Here is a 10,089-nt window from a genome sequence, read left to right on the forward strand (position 1 = left end):
CCCCGGCCCCCCTGCCCGGCCGCGGCAGCCATGGCCGCGCGCCTCCGCTTGCTCGCTCCCGGGCCGCCCGCCGCCGGGTAAAGTCTTAGGTTCAGGGAACAAAGCCTGGCTTGGTAGGGAGCTTTTCCCTCGCTCGTTCTCGGCGCTGATTTTCTCTCTTTTTCTTTCTGTGGTTCGCGGTGGGCGCTCCCGAGCTCTCCCTCTGCCTACCCTTCTGTCTTGGCCCCGGGTCTCCGAATCTCCAGCCCCTCCGCCCAGGTCTTCGTCTTGGGTGTTATTATTGGACAGGAAACTTGGAAGTGGGGAGTAGGGGAAAGGGTACTAGAAAGGGCAGGAGCAACGTGGGTCTCTCGCCCTCGGTGTCCGGGGGGCTCTTTAGATGGCCGCTTGTGGGCTTGTTCCTCGGAGGCCCTTCTGGAGGGTGGTTACTCACACGCAGACATTTGTTTATTCAACAAGTATTTATTGAATGCTTACTATGTGCAGCTGCTGGATAGAGCAATGAACAAAACAGGTATTCCTGCCCTCGGGGAGCTTCCGGTCCAGCTCACAGACGCACACAACATACATACACACGCACGCACAGAGACTCATAACTTACAGGCACACCGAGGCGCCCAGACACACAAACTCACTCCCAGCCACATCCAGCCACACCACCTGCACCTCTCAGGGAGACACAAACCCCAGGTCCACAGGCGAGCTTAGAGACCTACACTATTTAGAGACCCACGACTACGGAAGTGCTTACAAACAAGTTACACTTGACCTCTAGGCACGCACACAAATACACAACATAAACACACACAGCAATCCAAAGGATTAAAGTCCCTGAAATTGGGTCTGGAAAGAAGTGGGGATGTCAGCCCGAAGGCTTTATTCTCCAAGACCAGTGTGGGCAAGGGGTACGAAACCCGCCCCCCGCCTCCCCCCCGTTACTTCCTAAAAAGGGGTGGACGCCCGCAGGGACTAAAGGTCACACTCCCTCAGCAGGAGGTGGGGTGGTGGAGGGGAAAAGGCAGCCTTGGGGGCATCAGCTACACTTCAAAGACCTCGCGGCCGGGAACGCTTCCTGCGGGGGAGGGGCAGACGGAGAGGAAAGGAGAAGACCCGCAGGGGACTAAGGGTGGAGGAGGCTGCCCCCTCTTCGTCGCACTGCCCCCCTGGCTGACTCTTCCGCCGGGACCGCCTCCTTTTCACCAGCACCTGTTCAACCGGAACATCAAGGGGCCCGGGCCCGTAGCCACCCCTCCCTTTGCGTCTATTTAGTACCTTTCATCCGGGAAGGGGGTTGAATCCTCGCCCAAGAGGGGGGAGTAGGGCGGGGGAGAACTTGTCCTTGACCTGGTCCGTGGCGTCAGGGATTTACTCCCTTAATCCCGGCAAGGCTGGAGTTTGGGGAGGTTTGAGAAGCTGAGTTCTGGGCTGTAGCCCCCACCTCCCCTTGCTTCTGCAGGGACTCGAGAATCTCGGAGGGCTGCCAGGATGAAGAGGCTCTATCTAAACGACCGGGGCCGGGGAAAGGCCTGTCTGCCGCCTCCGTGTGTTGAGGAGGGAGCCAAGAGCCAGGGGATTGTCGGGGGCGGCTCCGAAGGTTAGGATGCCTGCGAGGATTGCCACGCGCGGGTATCGTAGTCCGCTTTGTGAACTTCGCTCATACGAAAAGTTAAACACGACACAGACTAGAAGTCTTGCTTAGGAATGTCTAACGAATTACTTTTACTGACAAGAATAAAACTTAAAGAAAAACGCAAAAAATGTCAGCCCTAGCCATGCGCCAGTTTCGCAATATTTGAATATTTGCTTTCGGAATGACTGCGGCCAAGGAGGTCGCAGTTTCGGGTTTCGCGGGACGAGGGTTACTCGAAGGCCCAATGGTCCCTGCGTCCAGGGCCGGGCGACCTGGTGACTCGGACCGAGAAGTCTTTGTCTTGGGTCTTCACCCGGTGCGGGTCCACTGCCGGAAACCTGTGGGATGAACGCGCTACGATACTTTTGCATTTAGCAAGTGTATTTAGAAACATTGTTTTGTTTAATCCTCCCACAACCCTTTGGGATGGGTGTTAATATCCCCATTTTATAGATAGAGCAACTGAGGTTCCAGTGGAGGAAATGAGTTGCCCAAAGTCACAGCTGGAAAAAGGCAGAGCGGAGATTTTAACTCTGTCTGTCTTTCGGCTGGAGCTCCTCCGCCACTTGTTGGACGAATGCCTGTGTTGAACGGGGATGTGCACTCGCCCACTAAGAAAGTTCCTTTCCAAGGACCCGAGAAACCCGGTGGCCCGCGAGCTAAGCTGGATTCGCGGTGAATATTCCCAGGGCTGAGCTGTCAAACTCATTCTCCATCTTCTAGTATTTTTTTAATCACCTACTATGTGCTTATTCCCCCCACCCCCACCCCGCCACACACACACACACACACACACACACACACACACACACACACACACACACACACGATCAAAAGCGGGACTAGGCCAACAAGTGGTTCAAGTTTATCATGGTCTCCTTGGCATAACTTAGCGCTGATTTGGGGTGTCACGCTGATCCTGGGTGTGCAGTTTTCAGCGACTGTCTTCACTTATCAGAGGCTCAGCTTGTCTCTCTTAAAAGGGGCGTTAACTCTCTCTGGCCAGAGCTATAGGAGAGATTTAACGAAAATCCTTTTGTAAAACGCTAAGACACACAGTAGGCTCTCAATCCTTGCTCGCCCCGTCTCCACTCCTCTAAGGATGCCAGGGCAGCACGTTCCCGCTCCCGCTTCCCGCCTCCGGCTTCCTCGCCCGTCTCGCGCGTCCCGCGGCTAAGGGACTGGGGCAGAGAGGACCAAACAGAAAATTATTTCCGCTCACTCGGCCCGCCCCGCCCCGCCCCGCCCCGCCCGTCCCCGGAGCCAGAAGGGGATTGTGGGGCCGCCGCGGCGGCCGCGGAGCCGAGCAGGGCGGAAGCGCGCGTGGCGCTGCTGCTCGGGCCCGACCGCGCCGGCCCCCGCACCCCTTGGCCCGGGACTGCGGGCTGTGGTCTGGGCGGTTCCCGGGCCCGAGGCGGCTGCCGCGGGGCGCACTTCAACGAAGCCTGGCCCGCTGGTTCTCAGAAGCGAGTGGGGGAAGCTCTAGGGTGTTGAGGTTTCGCTTCTGCTAGCTGGCTGGGCGCTTGGTTTCGCAGGTCCCAGGGACCGGGGACGCACCCATTTGAAAGCCCCGGGCTCCGGGAAAGGACTGCGCCGGCGTCGGCGCCCGCGGGTTTGCGTTTCGCTTGCGTCTCGTTTGCATACTGATTTCTTCCCCGAAAGCAAAGCTTCTGACCTTGGGGATGTCCAGAGAGGTTATGTTACTTTCCCGAAGTAACCCAGCCAGTAAGAGGCTTCAGGTGTTTTACCTGCTTGGTGAGAGAGTCTGGCGTGGACGAAGAAAAAGAGGGCGCTAGAGTCAGAAAGACCTCGGTTCGAGATTCAGCCTCGTCACTTACTGGCTTTGACCATGGGTTAGTAATGCCTTATCTGGGACCCTAAGTTTCCACACCTCAGAATGTGGACGGTAGTACCAAATTCATGGTTGATGTGAGCAACGGCACGGGGAAGGGTGGAAGGGTAATTTCCCCATCAAAGGTTATGACTCGTGGTGGGGGTGCGAGGGTGGGTGTACTGGTTCTTTCCTAAGTCAGACGTCCTGTTCAGGAGGGATGGAAGCTCGATTTAATGAGGAACTGGTGGGAGTGTGGGGATTCCCCAGTCGTTATGATTATTGTAAATAGTGACTCTGCACGAGTGGGATTTTTTCTCTTTGTACAAGAAGAGCACAGTACTTAGCACCAAACCCTGCCTCTGCCATTAGCTAGCAGTGTGACAGAGTCTCACTGCCTTGTTTCCAATCTGTAAAATGGGGATGATGAGATTCCTTCCTCCAATCTACAGGGCTTTGGCAATTCCAACCAGCCAAAGTCCCAGCAGACACCTTAAGAGCTGTGAGCCCAGGTAGTTTCTTTGCCCATGTTAAGGCAAAAGGGACTCCCTTTAGGAAGTTAAGATGAGTAGGCAGGGAAGAGTTTCATGGGATGAAGTAGCCATCTACACAAACTTTTTCCAGAGCTACCCAGAATCTAGTCTCAGCCCTGTCCCTAGCCAGCTGTGTGACCTTGGGCAAAGTTTGGGATTGGTTAGGGTTGAGGGGGAGGTTAGAACAGCAATTCTCAACCTTTAAGGTACATGTGGATCCCCTAGGGGACTTGTTAAAAATGCAGATTCTGATTCAGTAGGTCTGGGTTGGGGGTCTGTGATTCACCTTTTTCCCCCCCGCAAGCTCCACTTGAATAGCAAGTGGTAGGGTCCAGCTGAGAGATGAGGGTTTGACTCTGGCAGAAGCAGAGGGGATGAGAGGAGGGCTGGGTATGAGGATGTTAAGTAGGTGGGATGTTAAGACCAGGATTGGGACTGCTTGTCAAGGCAAAACCGAGGGGAAGACTCTCAGAAGGGAAACTTGGGGGATTTAATGGATGGCTTATCCGTCCACTCACCAGTAGAACCCAGGAGTAAGAGTGGGGTGGTGGAGCTGGGAAGGAACCACTTTGGACATGCTGACATCGGGTGTCTGTGGCACACGGGTTGGTGATGTCCAGTAAAAAGTTGATTGTTTGGGTCTGGATCAGCGGAGAGTCTGGGCTAGAGAGACCCAGAGTGGTGGAACCAGAGGCTGTCCTAAAAAACAGGACAGTTCACGTCATGGAAATCGGAGAGGGACATTTACAGAGGAAGTGATGCTAGGATCACATGGCATTGAAAGGTCAAGGGAGGAAAGTGTTCTGCAAGAAAGAGGTCCCTGGTGATCTCAGCCTGGAAAGTTCCAGGCACTGGTGGGTGTAGAGGGCAACTGCAGTGGGTCAAGCATGGATTGGGAAGTGAGAAGGGAGGAAATAGTGGAGAACAGCAGTAGGGAGATGGGAGGCAAGGATGGACACCAGTGCTAGGGTGATGATGACAATAGTAAAGATAACAGCTCATTTTTTATGAGAACTAATATGTCAGGCACCGTGCTAAGCGTTAACATGCTCTTTGCAGCAACACTGACATGGGTTCTATTCTTGTTCCCATTTTATAGGGAAGAAAATAAGCTCAGAGCACACAGACAGTAGGTACAGAAGCAGGATTTGAACCCTGCTTTTAACCACAGGGTCAGTCCAATTTATCAAAAAGGAGGCTGGTCTGGGGCTAGTTCAGAACTCACTATCTCCCTTTCCCCAAGCCTATCCCTATCTGTGACACTACCACTAATTCACTGTCAGTTTTTAAATTCACCACCATTTGTTGACCCCGACTATGTGCCAGATAATGAGCCAGGCACTGGTGATGCAAAATGGATCATAGCGGGTTGCAGCCCTGAAGGTGCTCAGGGTAGAGAGAAAAGGCTGACTGATGGGCAGGCAAACTACACCATGTAGTGTGATACTGTGTTATAATGGGGGATGGACCATGTACAGAGGGATCCCTGGAGAAAGAGCTCCAGAGTCTGCCTGAGGAGATGAGAGCAGATGGGAGGGAAAGGATCAGGGCACTTCTCCTGTGGCCCAGACTTGATCCCAGGATCATGAGGTCCTGTGGAAGATACTGAGCACATGCACATGTTGCTAAGTTCACTGTGGCTGCAATAGAGTTGGCAGAGGGGTTAAGGCAGAAGACGGAGCGACTTCTGAAATTATTGCGAGTGCTAGAATTTAAGTTCCATACGGCAGTGATTTTTATGTCTTGTGTTCACTGCTGTATCTCAAGCACTTGAATCAGTGTCTGGCACATAGTAGATGCTCAGTTAAACTTGCTGAATGAATGAGTGGATGAATGTTTGGATGTCTCTGGGAGTGAGGAAGAGGACCTGGACTGGCACGCTTGTTGGTGGGGATGGAGAGAAGGGATGTGAAGGGGCAGAAATTGAGAGAAGGGGTAATTGACAGTTAGTGGTCTGGAATGGGAGAGTGACTCCCAGGTTTCTGTCTTAAAATGACTAGACTCTTGAAGAAGCAAGGAGGAGCAGGATTGGGAGAGAACTGATGAGTTTAGGTTGGGGCTTGCTGAATTTGAGGTCCAGTAGACTGTCCAGAAGGAGGGTAGATATGTATATCACTTTAAAAATTGTAGAATGCTTTTGAAGTATATGCAGTACTCTGCCTCTTTGCCATATCATTGATACTCTGAAAATTTATATAGAGGTGCTTGGATTGTTGTCAGCAACAGAAGGTAACTGAAGCCTTGGCATGAGTGAGATCACACTGAGAGGCTGTGCAGGTGCAGAGAGCAGAAGGCCAAGGCCAGAGGCCCAAGGAACATCCACATTTGAGAGAGAGCAGACAGAGGGAGAGAAGCCAGGGAAGGGGCATGAGAAGGGGTGTCCAGGAATGAAGGGGGAACTCCCAAAAAAGTGGTGTCATGGAAACTAGAGAAGGAAGAGGAAGGAGGGAGGGTGTGGCCCACAGGGCAGGTGTCTCAGAAAGGGGCGACTGCTCCAGTGTGATGGATAAGGGTGGAGGAAGATAGTCTGAGTTTAGACAACCTTTCTAGGTGCTGGGCTGTGAGCTAGAGGGAGACAGGACAGCAAGGGAGGAGGATGTGAGATCAGGCAGGTGTGGCCTGCAGTTTTCTGGGATAGTCTCCAGCACAAGGCCTTGAGTGGACCAGAGAAGGCTGTTCTGCTTCCCCCAGAGAGAAGGGAGAAAGTGAAGGATGGGGACAAATGAATGTGTGTGTAGGAATTTTCTGTTTGATAGCATGTATTTTCTCTTTTTAAAAAAAAAATTTAGTTCTATTTTTTCCAGTTTTATTGAGATATAATTGACATATAACATTGCATTAAAGGTGTTAAACATAATGATTTGACATATGTCTATATTCTGAAATAATTCCTGCAGTAAGTTTAGCTAGCATCCATCACTCTTTTTTAAATCAACTTTTTTTATGGTATAATTTACACATAATAAAGTGCACACGTTTTAAGTGTACAAGTGATGACTTCTGACAAACATACAGTCATGTAACCACTACCCTAATAAAGACATAGAACATTTCTATCTCCCCAGAAAGTTCTCTCATATCACATTGCATTTTCTTAGCCCCAGGCAATTCTGATCTGATTTTTATCACTATAGATCACAATAGATTCTCTTTGCTGGTTCTTGAACTTTATAAAGGTGGAATCTTACAATATGTGCTCTTTTGGGTTTGGATTCTCTCAACACTGTATTTTTTTTCTGAAACAGGAAGCAAAACCTTTGCTGAGTTGGAGGCCCAGGTGGAGAGCAGGAGAGGGAGCCACTCAGGACTGGGGGATAGAAGGGTTAGATGTGGCTGGGGCATAGCAAGTGAGCAGTGTCCCCCAATTGTGGCCTGTGGCAGAAGTGGAGAAAACAACTGCATGGATTTGGACTCAGGTATGAGTCTGTCCTCAGAGCACTGAGGATTCTGCGGTGCGGCAGACTTTGGTCATAGCAGGGGCAGTTTGGGGCCTGGAGGCCAGAGTGGTGGGAAGATGGGGAAACCTGGACTCAGGTTCACATGGAAGGCCTGCAGGATGATGGCGGGAGTAGGGATTCAAAATCCTGGGGTCACACCTGACTCCTTCCACTCACCCGCTATCAGCCTCACCACCTCTCCTGTTGAACCATCTCTGGAATCCTTCCCTCTGCTCTCTGTCCCTCAGCGCTTTGAGCTTGAAACCTCTTTTTTCCCAGTCCGAGCCTCAGCTGGGACCCTCTTGTAGAGTCTCTCTATCCTGATCTGCAGCCTCTCCCTCACCTGCCTCTCCCCTCAGCCTCCAAATGGGCTCAGGCCACCGCCATCCAAAAGACCACCTCCTTGACCTTGTCTCTTGGTCCCTCAGTCTCCCATTCAGGAGACCCCAAGCACTGTCTCAGTGTGCTCGACTCATGTTTGCTCTCTGGCCTCTTCTCCCTGTTGCTCAAATTGCTCTGCCAAAGGTCACCGGTCATGGGTGTTTTTTGGAGGTCGTGGTGATCCAGTCACCCATTCCTATTTCAGGGGAATGCCCCTTTGAGTGATCTAACCTAGAACTCTCCATCGACCCTTTCCTTCCTACCTTCACCCATGCCACCAGCTTCACCCACAGCCTTCTGCATCTCAATCGATGGCAGTTCCATCTTTCTAGTTATTCATGCCCAAAATCTGAAATCATTTCTGATTCCTCTTTCACATCCACTCTGTCAGCAAATCCTGCCGGCTCTACCTTCACAATACACGCAGAATCTAATGACTTTCCACCATCTCCATCATCATTCTCTCCCCTGGATTATTGTGGTAGCCTCCTAACTCGTCTCCCTGCCTCCATTCTTGCCCTGCCATCTATTCCCTACACAGTGGCCAGAGCGATCCTATTAAACCGTCCTCCCAGAGTTCCCATGTTCTTAGTACTCGGAGGGAAGTCCTTACGAGGGCCTACAAGTGCCTACCCAGTCTGCTCCCGCAATCCCTCTGGCCTCACCTCTTCCCCTCGCTCATGTGCTGTAGCCTCCCTAGTTTCCCTGCTGTTTCCTGTACACCAGGTACGCTCCTGCCTTCTCAGGCTCTCCTTGACCACACTATTTAAAATTACAAGCTGTGTCCTTCCCTCCCCTTCCCAGTCTTTCTTATACCTTAACCTCTACATTATTCACATATTTATGTCTTTTTTTTCCCCTTCTCTTTAATTCTACCCCTCGCACTTCCAACCTTGATCTATGGATGTTGCCATAACCCCTTAAGAACTGGATCTCTGAAGGCAGGCTGTCTCCTCCATGCTCGAGGCATGCACCCGGGGCCTGGCGCACCCGGGGTATAGTCCGTGGCTCCACCTGGGGCGCAAACCCAGGATCTTCTGCGTGTAAAGCAGACGTGCTAACCGCTACACTATGGAGCCACCCCTTTATGTCTGTTTTTTATTATCAATCTTTCTCCTCTAATAGTCAGTGCCAGGAAGACAAGAATCTTTCTGGATTTTGTTGCTCTATTCAAGGGCCTAGACCTATGTCTGGCACATACCAGGTGCTCAATAAATATTTACTGAAGGAACTGAAGGAAGGAATTCTGAGCCTGTCTGTGCCCTGGGCACTGAGATATGGGCATATGAGCCAAGCCTTCCCAATCTGAGGAGCAAATGACCAGAGCAGAGGCGATGTGTGTGGGGTCCTTCCTGATGGCTTTGCTCATGGTGCCAGTAGGTGCCATGTCCTGTGCCACGTCCTGCTGAGAGACAGCTGTGTTTATGCTACTTGGGCTCTACCTCCAGGTGATCCCTTCCATTTCTCTGTTTTTGCTAAGAAGCCAGAGACGGTTTCCTAGACCCCCGACTGGTTCATACGGAATTACTACAGCCAGTCATTTGGTCATTGTCCTACTTAACCTCTCCATGCTTTTGATCCCCATGACTGCACTGCATGTCTCACTCTCTCATTTCTCAGCTGCCTTTGCTGGGGTCCTGTCCCCCTGTCCATCCTGTGGGAGTCTTCTGGATCCACATGACTTTCCCTGGAGGAGCTTATCCATGCCTGTAGTTTCGACCATGACCTGTGTGCCCATGACTAATCCTGACGGCTCTCCAGTCCCAGACCTCCTTTCCTAGGTGTCCTAAGACCACAGCCACTTAGATTTGGCTTCCTTGAACTGAGACCCAAACTGAACTTGACATCTCTACATCCCTGGACCCACCCTCTTCTTGTAGGTCCTACATGAGACGAAAACCTGAGGGTCCTTCTCAACTCTTTATCTCCTCATTCCTCTGAATCAGCCACCAAGTCTCATAAAATCTACAACAGCTCTTAAATCAAAAAGTTTCCCTGTTTCCCCTACACACAGCCCTCTTTTAGCCCTAAGCATCCTTGTAGCTGACCTCGGCAGCTGCCTCCCAACTGACCTCTTGTATCCTATCTTTCTTGTCACTATAGCTGCCACATGGCTCCTGGAACAAGTCTGGGGACCACGTTCCCAGTGGGCACTGACTGTGCAGGTTCTAGGACCCCACCCTCAGGCAGCTCCTGGTGTAAGCCCATACCCCCAAGTCCACCCACCCCCTGACTTCAGTCTTTGGCCCTCTTGAACCAAGAGAGAGAGACCACACA

The 10,089-nt window shown here is 51.7% G+C and overlaps 1 long non-coding RNA gene across 1 annotated transcript in view; it reads left to right on the forward strand.

Annotated features, from left to right (window-relative positions):
- The window catches only part of LOC111733460, a 2,706-nt gene extending 926 nt beyond the window's left edge, over positions 1–1,780 (forward strand). The window contains exon 2 of the long non-coding RNA XR_002778004.1: positions 1,457–1,780. This is a non-coding gene — a long non-coding RNA (uncharacterized LOC111733460). The remainder of the gene's footprint in view (positions 1–1,456) is intronic.
- Positions 1,781–10,089: the final 8,309 nt, after the last annotated feature.

This window comes from Pteropus vampyrus, unplaced genomic scaffold (assembly GCF_000151845.1).
Source record: "Pteropus vampyrus isolate Shadow unplaced genomic scaffold, Pvam_2.0 Scaffold570, whole genome shotgun sequence".
NCBI classification, from domain to species: Eukaryota; Metazoa; Chordata; class Mammalia; order Chiroptera; family Pteropodidae; genus Pteropus; species Pteropus vampyrus.